Source organism: Nicotiana tabacum, chromosome 11 (assembly GCF_000715075.1).
Source record: "Nicotiana tabacum cultivar K326 chromosome 11, ASM71507v2, whole genome shotgun sequence".
Classification (NCBI taxonomy): domain Eukaryota; kingdom Viridiplantae; phylum Streptophyta; class Magnoliopsida; order Solanales; family Solanaceae; genus Nicotiana; species Nicotiana tabacum.
In genome coordinates this window covers 94,669,236-94,682,123 of record NC_134090.1, presented here as the reverse complement: position 1 = coordinate 94,682,123, position 12,888 = coordinate 94,669,236, and positions in this window count along the sequence as shown.

Sequence of the window (12,888 nt, the reverse complement as noted above, 5' to 3'; positions counted from 1 at the left end):
ATATTGTGCAACATGAATGAATTTTTGGGGAACACTTTATTCAAGTCTTTATAATCTATGCACATTCTTAACTTGTTCCCCTTTTTGGGAGCTACCACCACATTGGCCAACCATTCCGTATATTTTAACTTCCTAATAGACCCTATTTTAAGGAATTTTGTTATGTCGTCCATGATGAACGCGTGTTTTACCTCGGACTGAGGTCTCCTTTTGTGCTTCACCGGTTTAAACCTGGGGTCGACACTCAGTCGATGAGTGGTTACTTTTGGCAGGATCCCTCTCATGTCTAAATGGGACCAAGCATAGAAATCGATGTTATTAATAATAAATTGAATGAGTTTTTTACCGAGTTCGGGGGTTAGTCCCGTTCCCAGGGATACCTTCTGATCTGGGAGATGTTTGATCAAAATAGCTTGCTCTAGTTCTTCAATTGTTAATTTTGTTGCATTCGATTCTTCGGGGGCAACGAAGGTTCGGGGATAGTGGAAGTCTTCTTCATCATCCTCGAGGGTCTGTTTGCCCTCTGGCTCCTCCTCTAAGGAGGGTATGGAAATTGGTGCCTCCCCATGAACCGCAAAAATCTCCTTTGTCGCATGCAACTCTCTGTATACTGTGTTTATACCATCTTTTGTTGGAAACTTCATCATCTGATGAAGAGTTGACAACACTACCCTTATGTTGTGTATCCATGGCCTTCCAAGCAATCATTGTACCTCACGCGCCTTCGATGGCATGGAATTTGGTATTTCGAACTGTACCGAACATGTTCACCGGAAGAGTGATCTCTCCCTTCGTAGCTTTATCGGCCATGTTGAAGATTTTGAGGACTTGAGAGGTAGGTATGATTTGATCGAGTAGTCTGAGCTATTCTACCACCTTCGACCTGATTACGTTGGCCGTGCTACCTAAATCCACGAGAAGACATTTAATTTGAACGTTATTCAAGAGAAACAAAACTACCAGCGCATCATTGTGTGGATGAGACAAGGTCTCGAGGTCCTCTTCATTGAATGCAAGGATGTCCTCGGACATGTAGTCTCGAATTTGCCCTTTTGCTGCAGCGGAAACATTCGCCCGCTTGATCACGGGTCCTTGAGGAACGTCGATTCCTCCAATGATCATATGAACGATGTGCTGAGGTTTTTTCGTTTTGTTCCTCCCGTCTGCCTCTCTTTTCTCCCGGGCTGGAGTTTCCTGAGCTTCTTGCCGGTCTCTTTGGCATATATTCCCATTAGTGTGGGAGCTTATATCGACATGTTGGGCATTCTGTGAGACCACATCCACGAGGATTGGCTCTGGTGCATCATTGGGGTTTTGCAGTGGTACACCGGTGCCTGGAACATCTACACCATTCTTTTCATGGTCCTCAAGACCGTTGTTTTCACGTGCATTCACTGAGTTAGACATTTTGACCTAAAATAATAGATTCTTGGGTAAGAAAAAGTGTAAATAATAACTTGCGTTATTTAGTAAACCAGCACGAAAACAATCACTATTATTTTTAGCCCCATGGTGGGTGCCAAACGTTTTACCTCGAAAATGGTAACTACAATTAGATTTAATTTTGTGGTTCTAAAAATATGTGATTTTTTTTATGCTAGCTGTTAGGCAGTAGATCCTAAGTGTGAGACTAGAAAATAAGATAAGAGCTTGAAAATAGAACGCTATGCAAACCGAGTAGTCGAGGATCGGGGCCTCAAGCTGACCTATACTGGGCCTCGGGGTTAAGCTAATGAGCTCGGCTGGAGATGGCCAATGAAGGCCTGACAATTCTGAGAGCTTTAATGAGGACTCTTTATGATCAATGATGAGTAATAAATGAAGAACAATCAATGAAACACAATAAATGTAGGTAATAAATCAAAGGAGAGACAATAGAGAGTGTTTAAGTTAGAGAGTAGAGAATGTTCTTTTTCTTGTATTCAATATCATGTGTGCAAGAAATAGCAAGGGTCCCCCTTATATAAGAGAGGAAATCCCAACATGGTGCATGTAGCATTATTACAAGGAAAAGTAGCTGGTACAACTACTTAAAGGTCTAGTACATACTTGTACTATTCTTGCATGCGTTGTCACCTTTGATCACGTGCCTCGGGAATTTTCCGCTTGTCAATGACAGCCGTCGATCCGTGCCACCCCACTGTCAAGCATAGGGAACCCTCGGGATCAGACTGGAGTTGGGCCTCGAGTCTTCTGAGCCACAGAATGTCATATCGATCATAAAATCAGAGCAGCCGATTTTAGCCGTGTACACCTGCTTATAGGATCTACATGTATTTTCAACTCAGCGTCCACTAGTGACCATGTCAATAGTGTTATGTCCCTCCGATTAACCAATTTTCCTGGTGATGTGCTTAAGAATTCTGTCCACCTGTGACTAATAGAAATCATGCCTATAAGGTCTAAAAAATCAGCATTTAGATATCATGCCTATAGGATTTCAAAAAACAGTTTATGCATCTAGATATCATGCCCATAAGGTTTTCAAAATCAGTTCCTCTATGTGGATATCATGCCTGTAGAATTTCAAAAATCAGTTTCTGCATTTAGATATCATGCTTATAAGGTTTCAAAACCCGTTTCAGCACTTAGAAAGCATGCCTATAGGATTTAAAGATAAAATCTGCTTGTTAAAAATTAGTAGTTGATTTACAGTTGAGATGCCATATTTATAGGGTTCTGCCCGACTATCACTTAGGCAAGCCTGTAGGTTAACTAAAATTTTGGGTATAAAATTGTGATTGCTTGTTTGAAATATGCCCGGATTCAGAGTGTTAACAAAATCAGTAGGCAAACTGATAGGTACTCATCTGCTCGCTTCAATAAAACTACTATATATTCTTTTTATGCTCACTAGATATCCTGCCTATAGGATCCCAAATCATTTGTTTGAACAACGTGCATTTGTTTGTCTTTTTGTTGAGGTTAACATGAGCCCACTTAATTGCTTCCTTATGTGATAGTCCTATTTGACTTTTGTCTATCGCTTAGTTTTCTCCTTTTAAACAACATAGGTGAGTCTAGAACCGCCTTAAATAGAGGTCCTAAACACCTCCAGGGACAAAGGAAAGGGACGGGTAGTGCACGCATAGGGTATGTACTTGATGTTATTAGAACGCTTAGGTAATAATCGAAAAGGGGAGGGTAATTGGGTAGTAAAAGGAAATGATGACCTGTGCGCTAATGCTATGTGTAACACCCTAACTTGGGGACGATTACCAAGTATTGCACAGAAGTGATCCTATATGCTAAAAAACCTAGGACCCCCTTTTACTCCTCGTTTTAAAAGTAATATATGTTTGTATATTTACTTATAAGACTAATTCTCTTAAGTTGAGTTTGGCTGGGACCCACCGTTGTGGACCTCGTGGGGTGCCTAACACCTTCCCGTCAAGGTGATTTTGAGCCCTTACCCAATCTCTGGTAATGTAAACTAGTTCATGAGTTATTTGCTCTAGGTGCCCTTACGCACCTTAATCCGTAAGGTGGCGACTCTTCAAATCTCATACCCGATTCTAAAAGGAAAGAAGTTGTCCCAAAATGTCGAAACCGGATTCCGCGAGGAAAAATGGGGTGGACAATGCTAATACAAATACAATACACAAAAATATATATCGTAACACAAAGGAAAATTGATGTTTACCACTCGGCTTGCGAATTATGTATACTAGGGGAGAAATTATTTTCTCGCTCCTTATTCGCCCGTGGAGATAAGTTTAGTTCCGGCCAAACTCTTTCAGTCGGAACCTGTTCGCCTAAAAGTGCTCCAAAATAACCACCCGATGATTGAGGGATTTCCTTACCTTGTGCAACCTCATTATTGCGAACGTCTTCAGCCTTGACGTACATTTGCGATAGTTTTATCACAATAAATTCCATGTATTCGTTTGGAGTCACCAATAAATCTCTCAGAGTTTCATCGTCTTCGATGTTAAACTCAGCATAGCAAGAAACCCTTTGCAGAGTCACAGAATACATATATCTTCCGGTTATTTTAAGATTCACCGATGCTCACATTTATTTTTTACATATTAACGATACCAATTTATCGTACTTCATTGTAATTGGCATATTAACTATAGCTTACTGAGTTATTCGCCACCACAACCTCACCCCCCAATATAATGAAACTCTAAGTTTTCGCTCTTCAGACATTATGACAAAATGCAAAACAACTTCACAAAGAAAAATTTCAGAACACTTGAAGATGTTTATGAAAGGATTTTTACAAAATCCTTCACCTATTTAAATAAGGCAAAAACCAGCCCGGGGGTTCAATTCTTTGAGGTATAGCATCTTTTGAAAAAATGTTATACCTAGTTGAATTATTATTATGTCAGTTAAGTACAGAAGAATTATTTGTGGGCCCACTTAATATGTATAGTGTTTTAGTAAAGAACGCTATATATATGTATAGCGTTTTAGTAAAGAATGCTATATATAAAAAATGCTATACTTAACTGGCCAAACGGCCGTTAAAGTATAGCGTTTTTCAAAAAAACACTATACATATTTTGGTCACTATGTTTTTTATCCACATATTTTCTTTCTTTGAGTCCAAAGGAACCACATTTTGGTTCCGGACTCCCTAAAAATCCCTATTTGTCGCATTGTTGTTGATAAGGCACGTTTTGCCTCGCATCTCATTCCGTTATATGGTAGTACATATTCTTCAACTTATAGTCAGAATATGACCCTAAGTATAATGGATATCAAATTCTTTGGAAATATAATTATTGTTAGGATCAAAATAATTAGGTGTCATGCAAACGCTAGTAAAGAAAACCTTGAACGATGATAAATCAGATAACAAAAGAGAAATATACTAAAAGAGATACAAATATTTAACGTGGTTAGGTCAATTTGACCCATGTCCATGGTGGAGATAAGCAATCAAGTATATCAAATAGAGTATAAAATATCAAGAGAACAACTTCACGAAGAGGCAAACACAAGTGACATACTAACACTTCTCCCGTAAAGTTCTCTCCCTTAACAAGACTCTCAAACACCATATGGCTACATTATGGATGCTACTAAGTGAGAAGCAAAGATTCTCAATTAATAGAAGTCCAAATCTTTTTATTCAAGAAAATGGACTATCCAAATATAAGATATTTATAATTTCCTTCTACAAGAAGAGAGTAAAAATATCGAGAGAATAACATCATGGAGAGGAAAACACAAGTGACACACTAACACTTGTCCTATAATGTTCTCCTCCTAAACAGGACTCTCAAACCCCATATGGCTACATTATGGATGCTACTGGATGAGAAGGAAGGATCCTTAATTATAGAAGTCCAAACTTTTTCCAACAAGAAAAGGGACTATCCAAATATGGGAGATTCATAATTTTCTTCTACAAGAAGGAAAATTCAATCATGATAAACATGTTACCTTTTCTTTCAAGAGATAAGAAAACCAAATATGGTAAGAAAATTAGACAACTCCTAACAATTATTGGGGTTTTTAAAGGTGTGAATTGTAAATGAAAAAGCTACAATTAGAAAAGGCAAATGTTTTCCAGAAAAGGCACCTAGTTTGAGTTGTAACTTCCTTGTCACCCATTCATTTGCTATTAGTAGAGAGCCCTTCCTCGAGTCTCTTCCACACTATCATCAATGTCAATCCGAACCTCATCACTTGCTTGAAAATCATTGTTTGGGATTTCCTCCTCTTATATCACTTAGTCATCACCCACAAGTCGCCTTTCAATTGAGGTGGGTGCATTCTCGTCTCTCCCACTTATTTGTGATAACCGCCATAGCATGCCCTGTATTGTTACCACCCTTTGGGTTTACCACCGCATCACTTGGTAATGCACCCTTCGAATGAGTATTAAGAGCTTGAGAGATTTGTCCTATTTGAAATTCAAGATTACGGATTGATGTGTTGTCACACCTCTTTTTTCCTACACCCCGAAAGGGGCATATAGGGAGTTTTTCCAATTTAAGTGACAATCGAAACGTGATTATTTATTTATTAAATTCAGTGTCGCCACTTGGGATAATTTTATGGTGTCCCAAGTCACCGGTTCAAATCCCGAATCGAGGAAAAGATTGACTCTGTTTAACAGTCCGCGCACCAGAAATCCTGATAAGGAATTTTGTTAACCCGGGAGAAGGTGTTAGGCATTCCCGAGTTCCATGGTTCTAGCACGGTCGCTCAACTGTTATAATTGGCCTATTATCTGATTTTAATACATGTCTTCGTCTATGGTGCAATTTTGACTTTAAACTGCTTTTAACCATTTAAAGAAAAATTTGCAGCGTCATTAAAAATATGTCTTGAGCCACGTCACATAAATGCAACCGTAGTCCTCAACACATTCTATATGACATTGTCGAGGTTTGATTTGGGTCACATAAATGCACACCCGGATTTTTGAAGGTAAGTTATTAAAATAATGCGCCTAAAGTAACTACTCATTTTTTTTAAATTTGCGAGAGCCATGGAAATTCAACTAAATGGCACGCCTCGAATTCTAAGGATTCAAGCATTAATTAAGCGAGGGCCATGCATTTTTGAGGTTTTATTTGGCACGGCGCACCTCAATACAATTTAAAGGAAATTCGAAACTAAACTTTGAGGGCCATAAATTGTACATTTGGCTTAATACGGCACACCCCCAAACTAAGCTAATCCACACTATGTAGTTTCAGAGTATTGATTTTGATCTAGTCCCGCCTAATATAACTCCCACACACATGAATTCCAAAAGCAAATACCTGACTAACTTTATATTACTCTCTTATTCCTCAACATTCCCATTTTTCATAATGTTTCCCAAATAAGACCACAATTCTATGGAATCAATATGACAGATGTACGCCTACTCCAATTAAAAGAAGTGAACTAGCACGCTGGAAAATTCAACAATAGGTTACTGTTAATAGTATATAAAGATAACTTCACACACAAAAGGCGCTTCTAATGAAAAATTAACCCGAGCATGATGATGAGAAAGATCACTGATCAACAAGGTTTACTTAAGTCAAATTGTCTGCTGATCAGCGAATCTGTTGGGGTGAGGAACATACAGGATTGTGAGGGTAAACAGCTCAAAGCTGTTTAACAAATGGCTGAAGAAAACTTATCTTGCACAACTAACAGTCAAAGCTAAAACCTCAGTAAGATATTAAACTATCCAGCAGCCGAACCAATGAGAGCCAAGAGTGCAGAATTTGCACCAGAAGACTGCGAATCTGCTGCTTAAATAGTGCAAAACAGGTCAGATTTTCAGCAGGGACAACAGTCTGGACAAATATCCAAAATGATGCACGTTATCGGCTCGAATTACTGCTTAAATCGACTTCTTCAGCAGCTCGAAAGAGTAGAATTCTTATAGCAGGAACTAAGTAGAAAAATTTTCGAACAAGAGCAAACAAATAGAGCAAATCTGAACATATACAATCTGCAAAACAATTTATCTTCAACACCACTTTAGGCCATGATCCAATAAGAATGAATCATCGAGCAGCATACCGAATTAAAAAATTCTTGTAGGCAACAGAGAATCCTACTGCTTGTACCATTTAACATGAAGAAACCAAGAAAAACTAACACGAGTCTAACTTAGTACAACACGAACCAATGTAGCTTTGCGCCGGATTTTAAAATCAAACATAACATGATACTATATGGATCACTAAGACTCAACCCAGACCCTATTACGATCTTAAGAATGTAAGAAGAATTACCAAGACTTAGTTTTAGGATTCAAGTAACGTATTTCAAGTACAACCTCAAGAAAACAGGCAAAATGCTCAACGTAACTGCTTCATGAGTACATCAGATTCATAACTTTTATAGCATGAAGATCAGAATGCACTTCAACATGAAATAAAAATGTAGTTTGATGCAAAGTAAGATCATGCTCTTTTTTGAAGAAAGTAAGATCATGTTCTCAACCAGCGGTCATGGTCGGACTCAAATCTCAACACGAAGATGCTACCAATTCAAATATTTAACTCAAATTTCTCAGGTAATCACACTCAATGAATTAGGACTAAAGTAGAAATGAGAAACTATTTTTCCAATTCCCAGAGCTTCAAGGTTGAGCTCAGCTCACACAACTGGACCTCAACCTTTAGTTTTAAGTCCAAACAATGCCAATAAACAGACGTGAATCAAGTTCTCAGCAAAAACACATCAAAGAAAATTGACATAGCTCAACAGACTTTACACGAAAGAAAATAAAACTCTCAGCTATTCACAAATCAATAAGAAACTAAACTCGAATTCATTGATTCAATCCCACATAACTTAAATGACAACAACAAAAAGATGCAAACTCAGAAATTTCATAGCTCAAGAACAGTTAAAAACAGAGTTACATGGGAGGAAGAAAACCAAACCTGAAGTTGCAAACTTCTTTTAATAGTTACAGCCTTAATAATACACCTTTTGCCTCCGAATACTAGCGAAGTTCAGCAGCAAATCAGCAGGACAATAGTAGAAATGGAATCGACAAACTTGAACCTCACGAACATTCAATAGGCCTCAGTTCACTTCCCTTAATTCAAAGATGAAATTCAGAAAGAAAACGAACTCAACCTTCGAGTTCAAACCAAACTCATTAGTGAAAAATGAATGTTTCTGAACTTCCAAACGCAGAGATCAAAGAGGCTCAGATTAAACACAAAAACGAAAATCAGATTTTTTTGTATTTTTCTATTGTAACTAGAATTAAACTGAGATGGTTTTCAAAAATCAGAAAGAAAAAGAAACTTTCTCAAAGCCCTATGTCCCAAGTGACCTCCCTTCCCAAACGAAATCCCACAGAATCAATCCCCCAAAATCTTCTTTCTCCAAATCAGATGAGGTCCCTTTTATAAATGAACCCTTGATGAATGTGGGGCTCGGATTGAATGAAATCAATTCAACGCCTCACCCTCATCCAACAAATCGTTCTCAGAACTTTCCAATCGCGTGTTACATCTCAGCAACGGGCGAGTGAGAGGAGGGAAAATCTTTGGTGTTAGAAACCGTTAGAAATGGCAAGAGGAGAGAAGGAGGAACGCGTGGTGTGGGTTTGGATTCACTCGCCATGGATTTGGTGAGTTGAAACGCGACTTTGCGAAGAAGACGATGAACATTGCGCGTGGAGTTAGGGATTCCGATTTATTGGGTCTTATCTGCGTGTATTAGAGTATGTATTTGTGGAGCGGGTCGGGTTTAGGGAACGGGCGCGGGTCTGGGCATAATTAGGGCGGGTAGGCTGATGATGTTAGATTTGGGCTGGGAATTTATTTGGACTTTGGCCCAAATTAGTTTCTTTCCTTTTCCCTTTTCCAATTTTTTTTAATTCCTTTTTCTTTTTGTTTATTTTTTTTCCTTTTATTTTTTTAATTAAAACTTAAATTAAAAACTCCTAAAAGTAATTAAATTAATAAATTAAGCTAAAACCTAACATATTATTTACAAGAATTAATTACTTCTAAATTAAAGGGGGAAATTATTGATTTATAATTAAAAGGCTAGAGATGCAAAAGTAAACCAATCTTGTGATTTTAATTTTTTTAATAAAGCACCTAGTTTAATAATTAACCTCAAAAAATGTGAAAATAGATCCTAAATGCAAATGCAACACATTTTTTGTATTTTTCACTAATTAAAATGCACAAACAAAGTGAAAACAATAACAAGAATGCTACAAAAATCTACGAAATTGCAAATAATAGAAATTTTTTATTTTTCTTGAATTTATGGGAATAATTCGTATAGGACAAAAATCACGTGCTCACAGCTTCTCTTCTTTGCCCGGAAACACGAAGAGTTTTTGTGCAAAGATAAAGTGAGCGGATACGAGCGATTTTTGCCCGTTTGAATACTTCGTGGGAAGCATTTTTGAAAGATTTGACCGCACCCTACTTTCGAGGTTGCCTATATTTCCTTGGATAAAAAGGAATCAGGTCAGTGTAGTTCAGGAATGTTTAGTAGCTGGGACTACCATGAAGCTGTGATTTCACTGTTGTTGTTATTGTTGTTGCTGCTACTGCTTACTGAACCCCTCATTACACCATGATAAAATAATAAGAAGCTAGACTAGACTATGATCTATGCATTACAAAATCCTATCTATTTCTTCAAACTTGCTCTTGTGGTTCTTGTTGCCTTGTTGACTTGTATTCTCTCGGTGGAATCCCCTTGTTGCCGCCTTGAATTTTAATATAAGATGTTTTCCCTTTCTCCAGGTGGATGCCTAATTGCTGAACTTGAAATGTATTCCCTTGTTCTTCATGTGGGCGCCTGATTGCTGAACTTGAAATGTATTCCCTTATTCTTTAGGTGGGCGCCTGATTTTTGAACTTGAAATGTATTCCCTTGTTCTCCAGGTGGGTGCCTGATTTTTGAACTTTGAAATGTATTCCCTTGTTCTCCAGGTGGGTGCCTGATTGCTAAACTTGAAATGTATTCCCTTGTTCTCTAGGTGGGCGCCTGATTGCTGAACTTGAAATGTATTCCCTTGTTCTTCAGGTGGGCGCCTGATTTCCACAAAATAAACAAACAAAGAAAACGTCTGCCCAGGTTTGATGTTGGGCGCATTGAATCATGTTACCAAATCTCTCTATGAATTTGAAAGCTAAATCCCATTATCCAGGAGGGTCCTGAACACTTAAAACTAAATCCCATTATTCTGGAGGGTCCTGACGACAAAAAATTAAATTCTATTATCCAGGAGGGTCCTGACAACAAAAAATTAAATGCCATTATCCAGGAGGGTCCTGAAAACTTAAAACTAAATCTCATTATCCAAGCGGGTCCTGAACACTTAAAACTAAATCCCATTATCCAGGAGGGTCCTAACAATGAAAAATTAAATCCCATTATCCAAGAGGGTCCTGAACACTTAAAATTAAATCCCATTATCCACGAGGGTCCTGAACACTTAAAACTAAATCCCATTATCCAAGAGCGTCCTGACAACGAAAAATTAAATCTTATCTTAAGAGTGACAAATCTTTTCTGCTGAATTATGCTGCCCTACAACAGAACTTATGGTACATCTTGTTATCTAATGGAAATCTTAAAGCTAGGTCCCATTATTTAGGAGGGCCCTGAAAACTCCTACTTGAATCCTATCTCAAACATGCAAACTTTGAAACCATCTTACATTCCTTGGGGTACATTTATGCTAGATTTTACTACTCATGACTGTTTTGAATTATAAACGAGGTCCCAATTTTTAGAAGGGTCCTGAGGACTTCAAATCAAATCCCATTATCCAGGCGGGACCTAAGAGTTTACTGTCAAACCTGTTTGGTGCTCGCCTTTATTTACGGAGGGTTTCCCTGAAGCAAGCGAAACTTTCCGCCCCTGCTTCAGTCAAAGAAAAGTTTTGTCAGCTTAAAATGTGGTGGTTAGTTGATGTCATTCTTTGATGAAGGTTTCTCCACAACCGCGCTTTGTTTTGATTGGTTTCCTCTGAACTAGCTAAGAACCGCCTGACTTCCGGCTGATATCAAACCCCCATGACTTTGGATGACCCGCCTGTTCTATACCCGAACCGTTGTTTCCCACTTCTGACCCCTTTAACTTAACCTCTGCATCTCCTACGAAATGCCTAAATCATTCCGCCAATGGAACTTTTGTTGGTACTTTATCCCACTTTACATCATGCTATCTTTGGTATGTTCTGGCCACACTGTGATTTGCAATTTCTTGAAGCTGGTAGTGATCTTTGAAATCCCTTCCTATTTGCTTAAACAAAACTAACATTGAAACATCTTAGAGAAATGAAACCCAAAAGAAATGAAATGCAATGACCTTGAGAGTTAAGGATGAAGGAAACCCAAAACTGGATGACTTGCTAAAAAAGGAAAGAGGAAAGAGACTTATCTTTGTGGAACAACTGGTACCAATGATCATGACATACATTTCGGATAAATCGGCCCAGTCTATCCAACCAATCAACTTTCAGGTGCCATATTTTGTTTCCCCGAAATTCCCATAACCTAATTTCTTCACCAAAACCTTGACCTTGTTCGACTTGCGTTGCCTTGAAGGGTTTTCACCAACAAACCTCTCTCATTTGTTCATCTCTAAACTCACTTTTGCCTTACGGTGCCTGTGAGGGTTTTCACCAGTAAGACTCTCTCATTTTTTATTTTCTCTTAGCTCTCATCGCCTTACGGTGCCTATGGAGGTTTTCACCGATAAGACTCTCTCATTTTTATTTTCCTTGTGTAGAACAGAGTGGTGCCCCTGATGTGAATCATACCTCTAACTTGCTTGCCTTGTCACTACACAAAGATTGATCGAAAGGTCTTTCTTTGGACCGTAATGTGGGCTTTTGGATAAGGTTAGAAAGAAAGGGTATCAAAGGCTCAAAACAATTCAAATGGGTTCACAATTACAACTTTCAGAATCAGATTTCCTATAACATCTACAACTTCTGCCCCAGTTTCTTTGCTTGGGGACTTTTGGATTTTTTTTTTATGGGACCGAGCCGTGAGGCTGCCTACGTATCTTTAAAAGGAATCAGGTCAAATGTAGTTCATGTCATAGAAATTGCTTTGTTGTGATCTTTCTTTTCTTTTCTTTTTCTTCTTTTCTTCTTTTTGTTTTCCTCTTCTTTTCTCTTTTTTTATCTTCCGCATCTATGTTTCTGAATTGTGCCATTGATTCTGAAAAAGGGGTATGAAAGAAAATAAATAAGGCTCAAAAGGGGTGACATGGGATAAAATGTTTAGATAGCAGAACAAAATGCCTTCGTCATTTCAATATTCAAAACATGTCAAATACAAACAAGTACAATCCAACAAAGAAATTATACATAGTATCTCTTGACTACATCAGAATTAATAGCCATTTCGACACATTTTCCTTTTACATCTGTCAAATACAATGCACCATTGGACAACACTCTAGTTACAATGAACG